Here is a 22,505-nt window from a genome sequence, read left to right as displayed (position 1 = left end):
AAAGAAAATCAAACATACCAATATTAAGGACTGTAAAACTAAGAAAGGCAAAAGTGAAAAATATTTATCATGATACTGTTTAATAAAGTACAAATTGTCCTCTCAAATGACAGAGTACGTATACAATTTTCTATGGACAAAGAATTGCATCTTTCCTACATAAGCTGAAACTTCCAGAGAAAAGTGCAGTGTCATCAAAGTTATTTCTTGACTTGTGTAGGCATTTTTGAGGGCATTTACTATTTCAAAATGCAAAATTTTAAAGACAACCACTTCATAATATTGGCAACCAGAAAACTGTTACCATATCCAAATAACCAATACAGCTGGCCCTTCATATCTTCAGGTTCTGCAGGTTCCTCGGATTCAACCAACCACCAATTGAAAATATTCGAAATAAAAAAAAAATCCACAAAGTTCTGAATAGCAAAACTTGATTTTGCCACGTGGTGGCAACAATTCACATATCATTTACATTGTATTTACAATTATTTACATGGCATTTACTTTGTATGAGGTATTATAAGTAACCTAGGGACAATTTAAAGTATATGAAAATTTCCCCAAAGAAGATATACAGATTGACAATAAACACATGAAAGGATGCTCAACATCACTAATCATTAGAGAAATGCAAATCAAAACTACAATTAGGTATCACCTCACACCGGTCAGAATGGCCATCATCAAAAAATCTACAAACAATAAATGCTGAAGAGGGTGTGGAGAAAAGGGAACCCTCTTGCACTGTTGGTGGGAATGTAAATTGATACAGCCACTATGGAGAACAGTAGGGAGGTTCCTTAAAAAACAAAAAATAGAACTACCATATGACCCAGCAATCCCACTGCTGGGCATACACTCTGAGAAAACCATAATTCAAAAAGAGTCATATACCACAATGTTCATTGCAGCTCTATTTACAATAGCCAGGACATGGAAGCAACCTAAGTGTCCATCAACAAATGAATGGATAAAGAAGATGTGGCACATATATACAATGGAATATTACTCAGCCATAAAAAGAAACGAAATAGAGTTATTTGTAGTGAAGTGGATGGACCTAGAAACTGTCATACAAAGTGAAGTAAGTCAGAAAGAGAAAAACAAATACCACATGCTAACACATATATATGGAGTCTAAAAAGAAAAAAAAATGGTTATGAAGAACCTAGGGGCAGGATAGGAGTAAAGACGCAGATGTAGAGAATGGATTTGAGGACATGGGGAGGGGGAAGGGTAAGCTGGGACGAAGTGAGAGAGTGGCATGGACACACATACACTACCAAATGTAAAATAGGCAGCTAGTGGGAAGCAGCCGCATAGCACAGGGAGATCAGCTCCGTGCTTTGTGTCCACCTAGAGGAGTGGGATAGGGAGGGTGGGAGGGAGACACAAGAGGGAGGAGATATGGGGATATATGTACACATAAAGCTGATTCACTTTGTTATACAGCAGAAACTAACACACCACTGTAAAGCATTATACTCCAATAAAGATGTTAAAGAAAAAGAGACATGGGATAGTCATAAATAGATCACTTTCACTGAATTTCCTTGTCCAAGATTCACTTAGGAAGGCAAAGTGGGTTATTTTGAGGGGCATTTGAAGAAAATGCTAAGTTTAACATTACCATGGAAGACTATGTGTGTAAATATTACAAATAATAATTCTGTTTATTAAAGTAAAAAAAAAGTATATGGAAAGATGTGCATAGGTTATATAGTAAATGCTATGTCATTTTATATAAGGGACTTGAACATCTGACGATTTGGGTATCTGCAGGGGGTTCGTAGAACCAATCCCCCTCAGACACTGAGGGACAACTGTACAGTAACACAATAATAGCCACATAGAAAACTAAAAAAAGCATGTGATGTAATTAAAATGAAAACTGCTAAGAAAAATGCATGTAAGTGGTGTAAACTATTATTTTAAACTATATACAAGCAGATTATCAAGAATGGATGACAAAGCTGATCTTAAAAGTCCTCTTCTCAATTTTCATATGTGGACTAGATGGTCCTGGTAAAGAACATTTGAAAATATACAGTAATATATTAAAAACTTATATTTAAAGCATACTTTAACCAGCACTAGAGAGAACAAAAAAGAAGTCAGAGAAAATGAGAAAACACAGCTCCACAGGATAAGAGAGCCCTGGAGCCAAAATTTATTCTGAAAGCATCTACTTCTTTATAGTAGCCTATAGCTTGGATTTCAACCAGCAGAGTTTTCAAGGTATAGGAAAGAATGCTGGGACCTCAAGAGAGGTTTGAGGAAACTACTCTGAAGTTGAGAAAAGCAATGCCCAGATGGTGACACTTTCAGTGTGTGAACTAGGAAAATACCACTCCAAGGAAGGCACTTTGCCTGTCTTAGCCCAGGCTGAGTGAAAGAGAAAAAAAAATGTGGTATTGGCACAAACAGACTATAGGAAAAGAACAGAGAGCCTAGTAATAAACATATAATGGTCAACTGATTTTCAATAAGGGTGGCAAGAGCACCCAATCTGGAAAGGACAGTCTTTTCAACAATTGGTGCAGGGAAACAAGATGTCCCCATGCAAAAGAATGAAGTTGGACTCTTACCTTGTACCACATATTAAAATAAACTCAAAATAGATCAAAGACCTAAAACTATAAAACTCTTAGAATAAAACAGAAGGGGAGATCTTCATGACTTTGGATTTGGCGAAGGTTTCTTAAGTGTGACACCAAAAGCACAGGCAACAAAAGAAAAAAATAAATTGGACTCCATCAAAATTAAAACCTTTTATAAATCAAAGAACACTATTAAGAGAGAGAAAAGATAACCCACAGAATGGGAAAAAAAATGTTTGAAACTCATATATCAGATAAATAACCAGCATATACAAAGAACGCCCACAGCGCAAAAAAAAAACAACAAACAACCCAACTTAAAAATGGGCTATAGACTTGAATAGATATTTCTCCAATGAAAATAAACAAACGGCCAATTTCAAATGAAAAGATGCTCAAAATCATTAGCCATTAGGGAAATGCAAATGAAAAAAAACATGGAGATACCACTTCAAACCCATAAGAATGACTATTATCAACAAAATGGAAAACAGTAAGTGTTGGCTAGGATATGGAGAAATTGCAAATGCTGTACATTGCTGGTGGGAATGCAAAATGGTGCAGCCACTGTGGAAATGTGCATGATACGTAGACACCACCCGAAACTGAACAGCTGTAGTGTTATAGTCCCCTTCTGGAACATCCCTGAAAGACAGTGGTAAAGGGAAATCCTCCCAGTGCACAGAACTTACAGCAGTGCACTTAGTTGTTTACTTGAAACAAGAAATAGTTAGATGTGTAATTTTATACTGATTCATGGGCTATGACCAATGAGTGGCTAATGGTAAGGGACATGGAAGGAGTATGTTTGGGAAGTTGGGAAATTTGGGGAAGAGGTTGACAGATGTCTCTAAATAGGCAAAACAACAACAACAACGTGAAGACGTCAACTATATTTCAATTTAAAAAAACTAAAAAAAAAGTGAAGATATCTGTGTCTTGTGTGAATGCTCATAGGTGACCTCAGCAAAGGAAGATTTTAACAATCAAGTGGATACCATCAGCTTTTCCCAAATCACCCCATCATTGCTCAATGGGCTATGAACAAGGTGGCTGTGGTGGGAAGGATGGACTTCCACTCACCAAGGTCACTGCTGAGTGTCCATCTGTCAGCAGCAGAGATCAACACTGAGTTCCCTATATGGTATCATTCCCCAGGGTGATCAGTCAGCTACCTGGTAACAGGCTGATGCCATTAGACCACTTCCATCATGGCAGTGGAAGTGTATTATTCCTACTGGAATAGACACTCTGGATATGGAACTGGCATCCCTGCATGCAATGCTTCTGCAAAAATTACCATCTGTGGACTTAGAGAATGCCTATCCACTGTCATAATATTCTATACAGCACTGATTCTGATCAAGAAACTCACTTAACAGCAAGAGAAGGGCTACACTGGGCCCACACTTACAGAATCCACTATTCTTAACATGTTCCCCACCATCATGAAGCAGCTGGTTTGATGGAATGATGAAATGGCCTTTTGAAGACTGAGTTACAGTGCCAGCAAGTTGGCAATACCTTGTAGATCTGGAGCAAGGTTTTCCAGAAGACTATACAGTCTAGAACCAGCATCTAATATGGTGCTGCTTCTCCCACACATAGAATTCACAGGTCTAGGAATCAAAGGATAGAATGGGAGAGGCACCACTCATTATTACTCCTAGAGACCCACTAGCAAAATTGTTGCTTTCCGTTCCCATGGCCTTATGATTTACTGGCCTAGAGGTCTTAATTCCAGAGGGAGAAATGCTTTCACATTTATGCCATTGACACAATTATTCCATTGAAATGCAACTTAAGACTGCAGCTGAGTCACTGTGGATTCCACATGCTTCTGAATCAACAAGCAAAGAAGGAGTTACTGTGTTGGCTGGGGTGAGTGATAGTGACTACCCAGTGGAAAATAGACTGGTACTCCACAGTGGAGGTAAGAAAGAGTATTTCTGGAATATAGGAGATCCCTTAGGACGTCTCATAGTACTACCATGCCCTGTGATTAAGGTCAATGGAAAACTACAACCCAATCCAGGAAGGACTACTAATAGCTCAGATCCTTCGAGAATGAAGGTTTGGGTCACTCCACCAGTTAAAGAATCACAACCAGCTGAGGTGCTTGCTGAAGGCAGGGGAATACAGATTAGGTAGTGGAAGAAGGTAGTTATTAATACCAGCTACAACCATATGACCAGTTATAGAAAGAGGACTGTAACGGTCATGAGTATTCCCTTATTTTGTTATGAATACGTTTGTGTGTGTGTGTGAATGTGAGTGTCGGGGAAATATCTGTTTCCTTCCCTTTCTTTTTCCCTCCTCATGTAACATAAAATGTATTGGCCTTACAGTATTTGTTATTCATTTTATATCATAGTATTTAAGCTAGGAACACCAAGGAGAAGTATAAACATCACTCAAGGACTTAACCTCATCTTCTGGGGAAGGGGTTAGCACATTTTCAGTTGTGTGCTGGATAACTATCACGTTAGGCAGAACTATGACCTTGTTATTGTCTTTATTTGGAGACTAAGTATAGTTTAAGGAGATATGGGTGCCCAAATTGATATGGGTATGGTTAATTTTATGGCTCAGTTTGACTGGGCCATGGGGTAGTTAACATTAGTTTGATATGTATTTGCAGGTATTTATGCGTGAGATTAACATTTGAATCCGTAAACTGGGTAAGGCAGATTACGCTCTCCAATGTGGGTGTGCCTCATCCAATCTATTGAAGGCCTGAACAGAACAAGAGGAGGAGTAAGGGAGAATGCACCCTCTGCCTATCTTCAAGCTGGGACATTGGTCTTTGCCTGCCTTTGAACTCATTTTGGGACACCATCAGCTCTACTGCTTCTCAGATTTTCATACTGTAGTTTTACCCTCCCCTCATCACATTTTATGTTGTTGATTTCACAATGTACATCTTTTAGCTTGTGTATCATTAACAAAGTATTGTAGTTATGATTATTTTTACTACTTTGGTCTTATAACCTTCATACTAGATGTATAACTGATTTACCCACCATTAAAACATTTGTGTATTCTGAATTTAAGCAGTGGAATTTGTACTTTTATACATTTTACTATTACTGACTAGCATCCTTTCATTTCAGTTCAAAGAAGTCCCTTTAACTTTTCTTATAGGCTAGTCTAGTGCTTATGAACTCCTTCAACTTTCACTTGTCTGGAAAATTCTTTCTCTCTCTTTCAATTCTGAAGGATAACTTTGCTGGGTATACTTTTTTTGGCTGTCAGGAAAGCAAGAGCAAAACATAAATCTATTAGGGCTTCCCTGGTGGCGCAGTGGTTGAGAGTCTGCCTGCCGATACAGGGGACACGGGTTTGTGCCCCGGTCCGGGAGGGTCCCACATGCCGTGGAGCGGCTGGGCCCGTGAGCCATGGCCGCTGAGCCTGCGTGTCCGGAGACTGTGCTCCACAACGGGAGAGACCACAACAGTGAGAGGCCCGCGTACCACAAAAAACAAACAAACAACAAAAAAAAACCCATAAATCTATTAATACAATTAACTCCATAAAATATGAAAATAGAAAAACTATATGATCATATCAATAGACGTAGGAAAATCACTAAACAACCATTCACGACAAAAATTTTAGCAAAGTACGACTAAAAAGATTTTCTTTAATCTGATGAAGAGAATCTACCAAAAACCATATAGGGAACAACATACTCAGAAGCATTCAAACCTTTTGAAATTCAGACCAATATAAGGATTCCCACTATCACCACTTTTAATCAATATAATACTTAAGATTACAGCGACAACATAAGGCAAGAAAAGGTTTAAACTGTATAAGTATTGAAAAGAAAAAACTAAACTGTTCTTATTCACATATAATCTGAGTATCTACACAGAAAACTCAAAATAATGGGGAGACAAATTATTTCAACTAATAAAGGAAGCCAGCACGTTTTTCAGCTATAAGAGCAATTTAAATATCATCAACACAAAGGCAGAACTCATTGAAACAGACAGCAGAGGGGTCGTTACCAGGGGCTGGGAGTGGGGGAAACAGGGAGGTGATGCTTAAAGGGTACAAACTTCCAGTTAGAAGATGAATAAGTTCTGGGAATGTTACATACAGCACAGTGATCACAGTTAACAGTACTATATTATACACTTAAAAGGTGATAAGAGAGTAAGTCATAAATGTTCTCACCACAACAATGAAATGGTAACTGTGTGACGTGATAAAGGTGTGAGCTAAAGCTATGGTGGTAATCATTTTGTAATAAACAAGTATATCAAATCAACATGTGCACTCCTTAAACTTATACAATATCAATCATATCTCAATAAAGTTGGGGAAAACAGCACACAAAGATAGAAAATGCAATTAAAAATATATAAATTGGCTCTAAACTTTATGTGAGAGAGTCAAGACCCAAGAATAGTCAAGACACTTTTGAAGTACAAAGTAGAAGGAGATTTCCTACAAGACTTATTATAAAGCCATAGTAATTAAGGTAGTGTGCTACTGGTGCAAGGACAAACAAATAAACCAACAGAACAGAAAGAGAAGAAAAAGTCCCCATCAGAGAGTAAACTCCACAATGGCAAAAATCTTCTGTTATGTTCACTGACATATTCAATATTTAATTCTTTGGGCTGCCGGAACAAAGTTTCTCTTCCATTATTTTAAGTTAATTTAAATCGCACCAAAGAAGAAGTACAAAGTTATCAAAGAGAAATAATTGACTCAAAGATAAAACAATGAATGCAATCCACATCTCTAGTAAAAAGAATACTTTAAAATACTTCTTATATAAAATGTACAAATAATTACCAAGTTTTACCTCAAGCTTTTATATACTTTTCTATTAAAAATAATCATTAACATAAACATGTAAAGTACTTAAAACCAGCTAAAGATATAAATACGGATGGGATTTTGATTAGTATATTATTTTAATTTTCAGGATTGTTAGTTCTTCAGCTTAAATTTGCATTTTTTCTCATATTACTTCTGCTAAGTTTATTTTCCCAAATGCAGAAAGCTAGATATTGTCTTAATGGTTTCTGGAAAATAGAAATGAAAGCCACTGTACCTAGCCATAGTCACCTCTTTTTGCTCTGCAATGTATATAATATTTTTAAGTCACTTAAAGACAAAATCCAGGTAATTGGTACTTATACATATCTTTTGATTTCCCCTCCCCCCATTAAACACCTATCTTATTACTCACTGATGCCTTGACTGATTTGTCTTGGGTCTATTCCCAACCAAAAAGGTCTGATGCTCAAATCCTTCACATACTGCCTAGACGCCTGTAACAACACCAGTACTGCTGGACCAGCTTCCACTAAAGGTCTTTCAGGAAACGTTCCTGAAAAAGTTGTCCCTCCCCTGGTCTTCTGCAGTAGCTTCATTGCTATAACACACAAGACTCTATTTTAGTTATCATGTAACTTTGATAACTATGGTCACAACAAGTAAGTCCAGAGCATTCTTGCTGGACTCCACTTAATCAAGACAGTGGCACAGCTACTTATACCCTATCCTCTCACCCAAACAGGATTGGTTTTATTCAATTCCAGGATCAAATGTTTCAGTGATCACTAGGGCAGCTGACTCTGCAATTCCCTTGTCAAGTGCATAATGAAAGTATGAAATAAGCAAGACTATTCATGAGGTGAAGTTATACTTCTTATTCTGTACACTTAGAAGAGGATGTATGCTGAACGAAACCATGGGATACTGTTCCAAAAATTCTGCTGAACTTAGCACTAAGCCTTTCAGTATTTTTGGGTGCTATGTGTAAGCCTAACAGTCTAAAATTGGGAGATAGCCTTTACATAGACATCTGTTAAAGTAAAAAGAAAAATCTATTAATAGAAAGTACAGAGTAAAACAGAGTAAGACCTAGTTACAGAAACATTTCCAAAACACAGAAAACAAATTTTTAAAAATACACACTTAATATTACTAGTCACTATGCGTTTCCAGAAAACAACAAAACTTCACTTCAATAGTTTCTAACCTCAGTTAAAAAAGAAAATAAAGTTTTTTTTAAAAAAGGAAGGAAGATGCTAGATATTTGCTATCTTACTCTCTGTTGAACCCCTATTTGACATCTTTAGTTAGTAATTTATGCCTAGATGCTTCCTGAGTATGGTGATACACTTTCAATGTCTCTGGAAATTCTGACACATTATTCTTTATCAGAACCTTTTGCTAACCTCCAGATCCTAGGTAAATGTATATATCTCATGATGTATCTACCCACAGACCCATTCTTCATACATCCACTTATCACCAACTGTTGAAAAGAAATCAATCCCAAATTCTATTTTTTAAAATAATTATAATAGACTTCATTTTTTAAAGGAGTTATAGAAAAAGTGAGTGGAAAGTACGGAGAGGTTTCATATATCCCCTCATCTCCCTCCATGCCCAGTTTCCTATTATTAACATTTTGCATTAGTGAGCCAGTATTGATTGATACGTTATTATTAACTAAAGTCCAGAGTTTACATTAAGGGTAACTCTGCATGAGTTTCTCTATTGGTTTTGACAGATGTATAATGATATGTATACACTATTACAGTATCATACAAATGGTTTCACTACAAATCCTCTGTGCTCTGCCTATTCAGCCCTTCCTCCTTTGCAATCCCTGGCAATAACTCATCTCTTTACTGTCTCCATAGTTTTGTCGTTTCCAAAATGTCATAGAGTTGCAAACATATGGTATGTAGCCTTTTCAGACTGGCTTCTTTCACTTAGCATTATGTATTTAAGATTCCTTCATGTCTTCATGGCCTGATAACTCTTTCTTATTACTAAATAATATTTCACTGTATGGATATACCACGGTGTGTTTATCCATTTGACTACTGAAGGACATACTAGTTGCTTCCCAGTTTTAGCAATTCTGAATAAAGTGACTATAAACATTCATGCAAGTTTTGTGTGGACGTAACTTTTCAAGTCATGTGGGTAACCACCAAAGAGTGTGTTTATTGTATCATATAATAAGAGTATGTTTAGTTTTGTAAGAAACTGCCAAGCTGCCTTCCAAAGTGTCTGTACCACTCTGCATTCCCATCAGTAATGAAGGAGAGCTGCTGTTGCTCCGCATCCTCTCCAACACTGGGTGTTTGCGATTTTAGTCATTCTAATGGCTGTGTAGTGCTATTTTTTTTTTTTTTTTTTTTTTTTTTTTTGCGGTACGCGGGCCTCTCACTGTCGTGGCCTCTCCCGTTGCGGAGCACAGGCTCCGGACGCGCAGGCTCAGCAGCCATGGCTCACGGGTGCAGCCGCTCCGCGGAATGTGGGATCCTCCCAGACCGGGGCACGAACCTGTATCCCCTGCGTCGGCAGGCGGACTCTCAACCACTGTGCCACCAGGGAAGCCCTGTGTAGTGCTATTTCATTGCTGGTTTAAGTTGCAATTAATTCCTTAATGATGTATGATGTTGAGCGTCAACCCCAAATTCTTTTAATGGCTGTAACTGTAAGAAGAACAAACTTTTCCAGTAAGCATATACAACACGTGTATATTTTTCTCTTTTTAAGTCATACAAACATACGTGTGATATTAGTACAAAAACACAGTATAAAACAAAAAAGAAATTTCAAAGGAGGTAAAAATGTATCAAACAATATTTTTAAATAAGTATTATTTTCTTTATTGAAATGAGAAAACTTTTTTGATCTGATTAAATACATATATATAAATTATTAGCATTACCAACACTCCCAGTTTGCCTGAGACAGAGATTTTCCAAATTATTTTCTACCAAAGAAATCAGCCTAATTAATACTAAAAGGTCATGACATTTTTTTTATCAAAAAAAAAAAAGCCAGAAAATTTTCTTTTTTTAAGGGAATGAATGAATAATACATAAAATGTGTATACTATTTACTTTCAAACAAATACCCTATTATTTTTGTTCTAGAGTCCCAAAAAAGCACCTGGGGAATTTGACCCTTCATTTGGAGATAATGCCTTTCCATGCTGTTCAGTTGAGGACTAAGGCAGGGTACTCAGTGCAGGAGGATTAGCAACCCAGCTGAGTCTCCTTGTAGTCACTGCCTCCACTCAAAGAAGAAACGGCACCAGCTGAATGAGGGGCCAGAGATGGGAGCTGAGAATAAACAGATACAATTCACATGGCCAGTATCCAATTAGGAAGATTACAATAATGCAGCGCCAAGTCTCACTGCATCCTGGTCATCAGCTACAAAGAAGAGGCAATCAGCTATGATGAAAAGAAATTAGACTGAAAGTTAGATGACCTGGTTCTGGTTCCTACTCTGTGACTAAGTAGTACTGTAACCTCGGGCAAGTAGCATTTCTGGGTACCTCAGTTTCTCCACAATGAAAGGAGGGGACTGGATTCAGTGATTTTAAAGATGTGTTTTCAGATATTTATTCTGGGTATGCAAGCAGCTATAATCCTTAAATCCCCAAAACTTCTGTCTTCAAGAATTATAAGAAAATTATATTTTAAGAAAATCACTTTTATAACTCTTGTAAGAAAATTAAATCTTACTAAACTGAGTAAATTGGGCAACAGTCATGAAATTAAGAAAAAAGAAAAAAAATTTAATGGGTAACGCAGAATAAAATAAACAAATAAAAACAATTAGAGGAAGAGCAATAAAGCTAAATTTATTCCTGTCCTATATGTGGAAATAATTTCCAAGAAACATTCCATTGCCCTCTAAAAGACATTAAAAACAAAACAAAACAAGATAGTGCCTGTACTTGGGGAATGTATCACAGAATTCTATATTATTCTTCTTTAGTATATTTGACAGGGTCAGCTTTTGAGTCTAAAATACTTGTTTTCACATTTTCAAGCCCTGATTAAGAACACAGTGGAAGGACTGAATAAGTTTTAATTAAAGGGATTCTTCAATTAAAGAGATCCTTTCACAATGTATATCAAGGCATCACATTGTACACTTTAAATAACTTAACAATTTGTCAATAACACTTCAGTAAAGCTGGGGTGTGGGGACAGAGTCTGAAAAAGAAGCCAAGGAAGTAAGTTTAGTAAAAATCCATGACAGAGAGCGTGCTAGAACAGTCCTGAAGAACACAAGGCCCACAAGCAGATCTGCTCATGAAGATCCAGGAACTAAACATAAAAGGACAAAGAGACGTTTCTTTACTACCTTGTGTGCGTCTTCTTGGATGCTGAGTTGCTTTCAGTACTTACCACTGGCTATAAACTCTAATGTGGTTAAATTATTCTGGATACTGTGGTTAAGTAATTGCTGTGGTCTTGGGAGCTAGTAACTGATTTTTTTTTTTTTACTTCTGGTTTTCTGAACATTTTCTACCTCAGGTAATTGATATTACTTTGGAATGGACACTGTGACTACTGCTTGATGTAAGAAGGCCCTGGGTGACTTTCTGTCCCCAAAAGAAAGTTTCCTTATTCTCTTAAAACCACTTATTTGATTATACTTTTATAGGCTAGGTATTACTATAATACCCAGGAATTTCTCCTAACTGGAATTAGAGTGAATAGCAGGCTGGAGTCCTAGCATACACTCCAGTCAGCTAACCTGGTACTAGACAGCACACGCAAACACAGACATCATACTGTTTATGTCATTCTTACCCAATATTTGTTGAGACTGATTTACCCTCTGTCCAAAGGGGAAAAAAAGTACAGAAGTTTGACCATGAGCAGTCATTTAAGGTAATCAGACAGTCATAAACACATGCAAATTCTCCTTACTCTTCAATTTTTAATACCACTAACCTTTTTAACTCTATGATTTTATCTACCTGTTTTCCAAAGGAAGAAATGAATTCAATTAGCAATGGCTCTGAGAAAGCCAAAGTGACAAGTAACTTAAAATAATTAAATAAATACCTAAGACCATAGCCAGGACATGGAAACAAGCTAAGTGTCCATCGACAGATGAACGGATAAAGAAGATGTGGCACATATATACAATGGAATATTGCTCAGCCATTAAGAAAAACCCGAAATTGAGTTATTTAAAGTGAGGTGGATGGACCTAGAGTCTGTCATACAGAGTGAAGTAAGTCAAAAAGAGAAAAACAAACACCATATGCTAACATATATATGGTATCTAAAAAAAAATGGTTCTGATGAACCTAGGGGCAGGACAGGAATAAAGACACAGACGTAGAGAATGGACTCGAGGACACAGGGAAGGGGAAGAGTAAGCTGGGACGAAGTGAGAGAGTAGCATTGCCATATATACACTACCAAATGTTAAATAGATAGCCAGTGGGAAGCAGCTGCACAGCACAGGGAGATCAGCTTGGTGCTTTGTGAACACCTAGAGGGGTGGGATAGGGAGGGTGGGAGGCAGATGAAAGAGGGAGGGGATATGGGGATATACATATGCATACAGCTGATTCACTTTGTTATACAGCAGAAACTAACACAACATTGTAAAGCAATTATACTCCAATAAAGATGTTAAAAAAAAACCCCTAAGCCAACAGTTTTTCTAGATATGATCATTTATCTCATTGCTTGCTTGATTTTTCAACATCCATCCCCCGTCCTTTACTTTAGTATATATTCATATCTTATTAAAATGAACTTTGACAATATTTTTAGAATTTTATAACCCTTTATGAAATAAGTATAAATATCTTAAGACATAAGAAAAGCAAGATTATGATTCCTATACACTAATGATGAAAAATCTGAAAGAGAAATTAAGAAAACACTCCCATTTACCACTGCAACAAAAAGAATAAAATACCTAGGAATAAACCTACCTAAGGAGACAAAAGACCTGTGTGCAGAAAATTATAAGACACTAATGGAAGAAATTAAAGATGGTACAAATAGATGGAGAGATATACCATGTTCTTGGATTGGAAGAATCAATCCAATCAATAGAATCATTGTGAAAATGACTCTATTACGCAAAGCAATCTACAGATTCAATGCAATCCCTATCAAACTACCACTGGCATTTTTCACAGAACTAGAACAAAAAAATTCACAATTTGTAGGGAAACACAAAAGACCCCGAATAGCCAAAGCAATCTTGAGAAAGAAAAACAGAGCTGGAGGAATCAGGCTCCCTGACTTCAGACTATACTACAAAGCTACAGTAATCAAGACAGTATGGTACTGGCACAAAAACAGAAATATAGGTCAATGGAACAGGGTAGAAAGCCAAGAGATAAACCCATGCACACACGGTCACCTTATCTTTGATAAAGGAGGCAAGAATATACAGTGGAGAAAAGACAGCCTCTTCAATAAGTGGTGCTGGGAAAACTGGACAGGTACATGTAAAAGAATGAAATTAGAACACTTCCTAACACCATACACAAAAATAAACTCAAAATGGATTAAGGACCTAAATGTAAGACCGGACACTATAAAACTCTTAGAGGAAAACATAGGCAGAACACTCTATGACATAAATCACAGCAAGATCCTTTTTGACACATCTCCTAGAGAAATGGAAATAAAAACAAAAATAAACAAATGGGACCTAATGAAACTTAAAAGCTTTTGCACAGCAAAGGAAACCATAAACAAGACGAAAAGACAACCCTCAGAATGGGAGAAAATATTTGCAAATGCAGCAACTTCAAAAGGATTAATCTCCAAAACATACAAGCAACTCATGCAGCTCAATATCAAAAAAACAAACAACCCAATCCAAAAATGGGCAGAAGACCTAAATAGACATTTCTCCAAAGAAGATATACAGATTGCCAACAGACACATGAAAGAATGCTCAATATCATTAATCATTAGAGAAATGCAAATCAAAACTACAATGAGATATCATCTCACACCGGTCAGAATGGCCATCATCAAAAAATCTACAAACAATAAATGCTGGAGAGGGTGTGGAGAAAAGGGAACCCTCTTGCACTGTTGGTGGGAATGTAAATTGATACAGCCACTATGGAGAACAGTAGGGAGGTTCCTTAAAAAACTAAAAGTAGGACTACCATATGACCCAGCAATCCCACTACTGGGCATATACCCTGAGAAAACCATAATTCAAAAAGAGTCATGTACCAAAATGTTCATTGCAGCTCTTTTTACAATAGCCAGGACATGGAAGCAACCTAAGTGTCCATCAACAGATGAATGGATAAAGAAGATGTGGCACATATATACAATGGAATATTACTCAGCCATAAAAAGGATCGAAACTGAGTTATTTGTAGTGAGGTGGATGGACCTAGAGACTGTCATACAGAGTGAAGTAAGTCAGAAAGACAAAAACAAATAATGTATGCTAACACATATATATGGAATCTAAAAGAAAAAAGAAAAGAAAAAGATCAGAAGAACCTAGGGGCAAGACAGGAATAAAGATGCAGACCTACTAGAGAATGGACTTGAGGATACGGGGAGGGGGAAGGGTTAGCTGGGACAAAATGAGACAGTGTCATGGACATATATACACTACCAAATGTAAAATAGATAGCTAGTGGGAAGCAGCCACATAGCACAGGGAGATCAGCTCGGTGCTCTGTGACCACCTAGAGGGGTGGGATAGGGAGGGTGGGAGGAAGGGAGATGCAAGAGGGAAGAGATATGGGGACATATGTATAACTGATTCACTTTGTTATAATGCAGAAACTAACACACCATTGTAAAGCAATTATACTCCAAAGAGATGTTAAAAAAAAAAAGTTTAAAAAAAAGAAAAGCAAGATTATGAAATTATCATCACAATGCAAAATTTACAATACTGATGGGGAAAAAAGAGATGTATTAATAAATACATTTGTTTAAAGTAAAACAAAAGTTAACACAGGGTAAAACTTTGAAAAAGCATTGAAATAACCTATCAATATTCATTACTATAGGTATTAATACTCAGTCAACAAATATTTACTGAGTACCTTGTATGCAACAGGTGCTTGCTAAGTTGCTTAGGATACATCAATGAACAAAACAGGTTAAAAAAATGAGTGGAGTTTGCATTCCAATGAGGAAAGGATAAAACAAACAATATACATGATAAATTACTAAATAAATGATTTATATGATAAAAAGATGACAGAGGAAAAAAGAAAACATAGAACAGGATCAGGAAATGGGAAGTGTGGGATAGGGGAAGGGAGGCAGTGTGAATATTAAAATGGACATTTACTAATTTTTATGTGTGAAAGAAATGGCTTTTAAGAAATAGGAAAGAGAAAAACATCAGAAAACTTGGTAAAAACCAAATACTCACCTAGGAAAGCTCACTGAGAATTAACAGAGCACAAGGCATGGAAATATGCATCTGAGGAATTTTACAAAATTAGCCTAATATGTATATGAATTTCTTCTAACAATTCTAAGGCAATTTTTCTCACATATCCTACATTCCTAAGAAGCAAATAGCCCCATATTCAAACTCTAATGAACAGCAGCATAAAGCAAATGGTTATAAACACTCCTTATTTGAGGACAGAAAAGAGAATGAATGAGAAGTATACCAATCACTGCTTGTTAGATCAGGGAAGAACCTAAAAGATTTAGTCCATCTTGCTTTAAACAGACTGAAAATAAAGGTCGGAGAGGTTAAATAACCATCTCAGGGTCACAAATCAGAAGTTATTTCATCCATAATTCTTTTTCTGCAATACCATGTTAAATGTGCAAAAACTGTAACAAATTAGACAAATTAACCTTAAATGCTCATTTATCTAAGATTACGATTAACAAAATAATATAAAGGAAACTCGGTTCAATTTGTATAACTAAATAATTTTTTAAAGCTTGTAGAGAGATACGTAATAACTTCAAGAAAGTTATTTTTAGTCCCTTAGGCCCTCAAAACATTAAAAAACACAAGGATTTAACTATCTTATTATTGCTGAAATTTAACAGTCAAAAATTAACTTTCTATAACATTGGATATAGACACAGTATAATCACAAATTTAACCCAAATTTTCAAGCACATTTCATGGACTGGGAATCAGAGATTCAAGAAAGTTAAAGAGATTTGCCCATGGCGTTAGCCATAGTAAACTTCAGAATTACATGCTGTGAGATGATCACTTAGAGAGAGGAGAATTTTGCACTATACAGATATTTAGAAAATTAGCAAAATAGATAATTGTGAGCATACTATAACAGCACTTCCCAAACTGTTACCCAGAAAAATACTACTCCGTAGTTAAATAAATTTAGGAAATATATTTTATTCTCTAGATTTGCAATGCATGTTACTATTTTAGACACTCTGAAAAGTTCTGGAGGAAAGAAACTTTTGGTTTTCAAGGTATTTACTGTGTATATAATCATTTTTCTAAGCCCACTTAGTTATGAAGCACTGAAAATCAATTTAGGCAACACCGACATAAGCAAAGAGAGTCCAATATGACTTAAAAACATTAGTAATGGGATTCCAAATACACTGCAGCCTAAGGTGCTAGAAGGTCAAGGTTCTTCAGTTTTTTGTTTTTGATTTTTTTTGGCCACACCACGTGGCATGTGGGATCTTAATTCCCTGACCAGGGATCAAACCTATGCCCCCTGCAGTGGAAGTACGGAGTCTTAACCACTGGACTGCCAGGGAAGTCCCAAGGTTCTTCAGTTTTAAACAATGAGATGATGGTTGTGATAATAACAAGCAGCTGGTTTGTCTGATTTCTCCCTTACTCATTCTATAGATACTCATTGTGGTTCTATACGTTAGGCACTGAAATTTACACCAGCTGGGGCTTCCCTGGTGGCGCAGTGGTTGAGAATCTACCTGACAATGCAGGGGACACGGATTTGAGCCCTGCTCCGGGAAGATCCCACATGCCGCAGAGCAAGTAAGCCCGTGTGCCACAACTACTGAAGCCTGCATGCTTAGAGCCCGTGCTCCGCAACAAGAGAAGCCACCGCAATGAGAAGACTGTGCACCACAATGAAGAGTAGCCCCCGCTCGCCGCAACTAGAGAAAGCCCACGCGCAGCAACGAAGACGGAACACATCCAAGAATAAATAAATAAAATCAATAAATTTATTTAAAAGAAATTTACACCAGCTGAGAATTTTTAAAGTTATTACAAACTAAGGATTTTTCTGTAGCTCCGGTAAGCAGCCGCCAGAACCTGACTAAAGCTCATCTGGATCACCTAACAGTGGCAGCTCCTCACTTCTGAAAGTCAATTAGGAACGGACTCAACTTGCCTCTGAGTATCAACCAATGCACATCAGTCTCATCTGAGTAACCTCTCATCTACAGATGATGTCAGCCTCCAGAAAACACCAATCAATCCCTGAACTCCATGCTTCCTGAAAACTCTATGTAAGATCAGCAATCTTCCCTGCTGCGAGATCGTGCTTGACCAGCATATATCTTTCCTTTACGGTAATAAAAAATAAATCTAGTTTTCTCTATTTCAGATATTGAATGCTGAATGATGGTCTCATTACACTTTCACACAGTGTTTGAGAAAGACTGCTTTCACAACCCTGTCAGCCTAACCCCTCCTCCTCTCTTTTCTCCCACTTTTTATTTTGAAAGATTTCAAATCAACAGAAAAATTGAAATTATGGCACAATGAACACCTATATCTCCTTCAGCTAGTATCACCAACTGTTAACATTTTAGCACATTTGCTTTCTCACACATATTTATATAAGTGCATACAAAAACATATTACACACTACATACATATATACTTGGAGCTTCACCTCTATTTTTCTTTGAACAGTAAATGTCTATTGAGTGCTTTATATGTGCCTGACACGAATTATGTCATTTAAACCTCTTAAAGACCCCATAACCCACTGTCACTATGCCTACCCCTGCCCCTCTTGGAGAGACATTCCTTACAGTAAGGGAAGTTCTGTTTGCTAACTTCCATACACTGGGCTTAGTTTTGCCACCTAGAACTAGATAAAATATCAAATCTATCTTTTACATGATGGGTCTTCAAAAATGTGACAAAAGTTTTCTTAAATTTTTTTTCGGCTAAATAGGATCTTTTTTAAACAGTTTGAGGTATTTATATACCATAAAATTCAGATTTAAAGTGTACAATGCAATGATTTTTAGTAAATTTAAAGAACTGTACCACCATCACCATAATCCAGTTTGGATTATGGAACACTTCCAAAAAGACGCCTCATGCCCATTTACAGTTAATCCCCATTCTCACCCCTATCCCCAGGCAACCATTAATCTACTTGAAGAAACCATGCACCCTCTCTCTAAAGGGGCGTATCCTTTTCCAATGACCACCACTTCCAATCCTCGCTTGAATCTGAGCAGTTCGGCATTTACTTGGCCTAGATATTGGGGTCCTGCCCAAGATTTCATTTGATGAAAAAAGGTTCCAAAATTTTTAAATAAACAAAAGAAATGAAAACCTATAATTTAAGTGTTTAATAAGTCATAAGCCAAATATAAAATCCTGTAAGCTGAGAGATATCCTTGAGACGAAAGATTCACCAATCAACGCTTTGTGGGCCGGGAAGAGCTGAACCAACTATCAAAGCTGCCTTTGTCTGGACTATAATTCTCCATCTCACCCATAAGAACATCTTGTTGAAATTTTGTACTCTACTGCCATACTCAATCAGGACGGGAAATTATTTTACTCAAGTATGAATTGTGAATTCATGTAGGTTCCTACTCATTCATTACAGATCTCAGAATTTTTACTGAGATTGATGTCAAATTCATAAGGGTGTAATGACTAGAAACCTCCCTTCCCCTGTCATTTTTTTAACTGAAGCAAACTTGTGCCAAAACTATAACTTAATTACACTTCCTTAAATAGCATTCTAGAAAAACCACCTGGTAATAATTAATACCACTGTTGTAAATAATCTCTCTCCTAATGTACTTTTATTTCCAGGATTTAATTTATCACCCAAAACAATGGTTTCAGTCTCATATACTGTAATACTGACTAAATAAATCTGTAAATTAAAATATATGGAAAACAGTACAAAACTGTTATATTACCAATTAAGCAACTCAGAAATTAATTGTACAAATATTCATGCCTGCCAACAGGAAAATACATAATATATTCCAGTTGCTCCTTCACAAAGGGCTTCAGTTTCAATCAGGAGGTGTACAAGACAATTATCTTTCTAGAATATGTAAACTGGACAATGATAGGTCACTTTCGTTCTGAGAAAACGATGAAAAAGTTTATCTCTAGTTTCCACAATTTTCCTCAAATCAAAATAAAATTTAGTATGCCCAGAAAAAATGCATTTTAAGTCTTTCTTAAGAACATGGATAAAAAAGTGATAAAAGACGTTAAGACAATTATATATAACAATTCTACCGAGAATAAACTTATAGGATATAATAAATGATCTCTTGGTTTTAATTTAAAATTTTGGCATGTATAAATAAGACTCTTTCATAGATATTTACACACATTATCAGTGAAAGTCATGTGTTAATCTTTAAATTAATAACATTATGAAATTCTTAGTCTGTATTTCTAGTTGCTTACAACAAATAACGTGCAGTCTTCTAAACGTGTTAAAAATATTAAAACATATGTCATGTACCAACTACCAGTCTATATATTATCTGCATAAGGACTAGCTCCATAGTAGCAAATAAAAATACTAATAATAATTAATATCAATAAAATAGAAGTTAACACCTAGGCTTAGAACCATCATAGAATCCTACAACTTTCAAACTCCTTTGCTTTGTATATAAAAACCTTAGAAATCTGGCTTCTGCCTTCAGTTCTGGCCTTATTTCCAGCCATGCATCCTTTGTTCCCATTTGACATATCAAAAACTACCTGAAGATAGCTGACGATACAATGAGCTTCATATCTTCTGGGCTTTGTATGTGATGTTCTCTCTGGCCTTTGTTTCTTCTTTCACTCAACTAATTCCTCCAAAATTTAGTTCAAGGGGTACCACCCTTGGAAAGTTTTCCCTAATCCCTAGTTTAATTTAGATGCTTCTCTGTGGTATATTGCATTGATAGCCCTAACTCTTTACCACACACTATATCCATTTCCATTGCTAAGTAACTTCAAGTGTCTTCACGCTATAACTCTGAACTCAATCATGTTGTATGCTTTGGCCGATAGGATGCTAGCAAGCAGAGGAGAGGCTAAGAAGCACTGAAGCATTTCAAGTTGTGCTCCTGCACTCTGCCACTGCCACGAAAATGTGCCCAGGCTAGTACGCTGGCCGACTAAAGACACACGGAGTAGAGATGAGTCACTCCAGTTCTCTCAGTCGAGACACCCTAGATCGATCAGTCAGATGACAGAACCCAGTCAAGTCTGGTAGAGCTGCCTAATCTACTATCGCAGACACATAAACACAAATGCTGAGGTTTTACCACTGACGTTTTATGGCTTTTTGTTATGCAGCACTATTGTGGGAGTAAACAACAGATCCACCCTCCTAGATGCTTCCACAGCACTTAGAGCACATATTACGTCACACGTTTATAGTGACTCATTTATCTCTTCTCCCCTAGACTGTAGAGGAGAGAGCATGTATTATTTAAATTTGTATCCTCAGCATTTAACACAATGCCAGTTGTATGAAATATATGTTTGTGAAAATAAGGGGGGAAAGGCAGAGGGAGGGAAGGAAGTAAAGAAGGCAAGAGGGAGGGAAAGAGGTGAGAAAGAAAGAATCAAAAGGACTGTCGTGTTGAAGAAGAAAACATTCTTAAGGAAAAACATACAGGCGACGAAGGACAGCTATTTCGATGGGATTTACCTCCCATCTGATTTCACTGGATCTCAGGTTCCAAGGAGTCTTCTGCCCTGTGGGGCACACACACTAAATACTGTTAGAGCAGATCAAAACCTTAAAGCACATAGATAGCTGTCTCTTAGATTAGAAAAAATACCTACAATTCATGTGACTTGTGAATACGGTGTTAGCAGGAAAGAGCCAGTAACTGTAGTACTCTGGCCAACAGCATGGGGTGGCATTATATTATGCAGTAGAAGATACCAGGGCAGAGAATCAAAGGGTGTACGTTCGAAATCTTAACATTTTCACATGTAGACGTAGCAGGCAGAACTGCAAAGATGCCAAAGGAAAAGAGCCCCCATTTTTTTCCTCCTGTAAACCCATACACATACGCCACTGCTTCTACAAGTCTGCCTCTACCTAGAAGGCCTGGCTGTACTCCCTCAACATGCCATCTCCTTTTATCACCTGTTTAATATCATTATATCTTTTAAGGTCTTGATCAAACGTTTCCCCTTCTATGAAGTCATCTCTAACACCTATCCAAAGAAGAACTAATTATACCCTTTGAAATCTGTACACACATATTTATAGCATAAGAATACTACATTAGTGGTAATTACATGATGGTAGAGACTTGATCTTTTTCATCATGAAATGAAACAGCACATAGTGGAAACTCAATAAATGTTTACTGAATAAAACAACAGCACAAGGAAAAAATGTTAAAAATTTTATTATAGTTGGTATGCTTTGGGGAACAGGTAAAAATTATTCAAAAAAGTGTCAGATTATGATATAATTTTTTCACAGCAGCGTATATAAAAAAGAAAAAAAAGTCAATGAATCTGAAAGGGCATAAGATTTATAGTCACCATAATAACAGCAATGAGGAAAGTAACAGCAAATGATATTTATAATACCTATTGAGAATTTACTATTTGCTAGACAGTATTGAACTGATTTAAATGTCAAAATGGCCCATAAGGTAGGTATTATTATTTCCATTTTTATGCTTGAAGAATTTAACTAGATTATCCAAGGTCACACATTTAATGAGTGGCAGAAATAGGATTCTAACTCTCACCAGTCTAACTGCAAACTTTAAAAATCAACCCCCTGATTACTCTGTAATACTGTCTTTCATAGGAACTGAAAGGACCTCATACATCATTTACTTCAGTTTCTAAAACAATAAAAAATAAAATAAAAAATTTAAAATGGGGCTTCCCTGGTAGCACAGTGGTTGAGAGTCCGCCTGC

General features: G+C 36.7%; 1 protein-coding gene across 7 annotated transcripts in view; it reads right to left on the bottom strand.

Moving 5' to 3' along the window:
* Positions 1-22,505, bottom strand: part of SUPT3H (SPT3 homolog, SAGA and STAGA complex component) — a 447,741-nt gene that overhangs the window by 226,142 nt on the left and 199,094 nt on the right. The window lies entirely within an intron of this gene.

Source organism: Tursiops truncatus, chromosome 10 (genome assembly GCF_011762595.2).
Source record: "Tursiops truncatus isolate mTurTru1 chromosome 10, mTurTru1.mat.Y, whole genome shotgun sequence".
NCBI classification, from domain to species: Eukaryota; Metazoa; Chordata; class Mammalia; order Artiodactyla; family Delphinidae; genus Tursiops; species Tursiops truncatus.
Note: the sequence above shows the minus strand (reverse complement) of the source record. Positions and strands in the feature narration are given on the sequence as shown.